The following is a 1,544-nucleotide window of genomic DNA, read 5'->3' on the forward strand; positions in this document are numbered from 1 at the left end:
TCCACTGCAGGATATTTACACAAAGTGTCGGTGCAGGCGGTTATGTAGGGCTCTGGGTCAATGTCAGTGTTACAGGAGGAGAAGGGCGCCTCCTTCAAGAGATTACAGCTTTACCACAGAAAGAAATAATTGGAGAAAGTAAAATTATCATCTGTGATCAGGAGTGTTTATATTCCATCTGTACAGATGACAGGTGGCAGATGCTTATTGTATCCATAAAAGCCATTAGCATGCATAAAAATATGATGGCACAGATGAAGCACAAGGACCAGTACAGGAGAAATATAGACACAGATGTTTTATGTTGGCTGAATCAGTCTGCTTACTGTTCAATCATCTTGTTGCATTTGATTGTGCTGTCAGCAGCATCATTGTATTTCACCTCACAACTATGGGGCAACACACAACACAGAGTCAGGACAATTGCCTGCTCAGTCTCAATAACACAAACATGCAGAATATCCACAAACTATTTGTTAACGAGAAGCAGTCAGAGGGACTCTGAGCTTGTGATGAGGTCTTACCTGGTGGAGCTGTACTCAGAGAGCCTCAGGTCACTCACAGACCTGCTGCAGTTTCCACACAGACCCTCTAGAGTTAAATCAGCAGGTCCTGGAAAGGTTCAGGACACAGTGTACTTTTTATGTCATAAATTGGAAGAAATGTGAGTATTTTTCTTATATATTTTAAACTGATCAGGCATAACACTATAAACTCCTGCCTAATATTAAACCCATGAATGTGTAGTGTGGTATCTGGCAATGAGATGTTATCAACAGGTCCTTTATTTCCTATAAGTTGTAAGGTGGAGCCTCCGTCAATCAGACTTGTTTGTCCCACATATGCTCGACTGTACCCACACACATATGTGGGGCCCAAATAGGGAGTAGCAGGGCCAATATTTGGGGCCCACTTGGGAAATCCATCTGGGGTCCAGCTAATTTTGTCCTCAGTTTCCATGGTGGCCCCAAATGTGTTTGCCCAGATGGATTAATGATGGGACCCCGATGGGCCCCAAGTCATTGAGATCTGGCACTTTATACAACTTTCCTCATCCACCCACTCACTCTTTCATAAAAGTACTTTTTTCTACGCTTTTTCTACATTCTACTTCGTTTCTACTTCCTCCAAAGGGTACTTGGACCTCCCTTAGAGACAAGGTGAAGAGATAGGTCCTTTGAGAGAGGCCTAGAGTAGAGCTGCTCATCATGCCCCACATGAAAAAGGGCCAGTTGAGATGGTTTGGACAATGTCTGAAAACATTACCTCTGTGTGAGATGTACCTGGCATGACCTACCAGGAGGCCTGGGGTAGACCAAAGACATGTTTGAGAAATTATATCTCTTGGCTAGCCTAGGAACATGTGGTGTTCACCTGGTAAAGCTGAAGGAGGTGACCAGGGTGACCAGGAGGTGACAGAGCAATCATTAGCAGATAAATCAACAGAAAGGAGGGATTTTTTTTTTACATTGCATGTACCCTTTACATTCCCCATTGTGAATAAAACATTTTATTTTCAGTACCTTCTAAGTGGATCTGTGCAG

The 1,544-nt window shown here is 43.3% G+C and overlaps 1 long non-coding RNA gene across 1 annotated transcript; it reads right to left on the reverse strand.

The window, feature by feature from the left end:
• Nucleotides 1-6: 6 nt before the first annotated feature.
• On the reverse strand, nt 7-1,538 carry LOC121812705. Its single transcript, XR_006053256.1, has 3 exons — nt 525-1,538; nt 327-389; nt 7-108 (listed from the first exon to the last, which is right to left on the reverse strand). It is a non-coding gene; the product is annotated as an uncharacterized LOC121812705 (long non-coding RNA).
• Between the last annotated feature and the right edge of the window lie 6 nt (nt 1,539-1,544).

The sequence above is a fragment of the Haplochromis burtoni genome, unplaced genomic scaffold (genome assembly GCF_018398535.1).
Source record: "Haplochromis burtoni strain Fernald_Lab_line unplaced genomic scaffold, NCSU_Asbu1 Contig_742, whole genome shotgun sequence".
NCBI classification, from domain to species: domain Eukaryota; kingdom Metazoa; phylum Chordata; class Actinopteri; order Cichliformes; family Cichlidae; genus Haplochromis; species Haplochromis burtoni.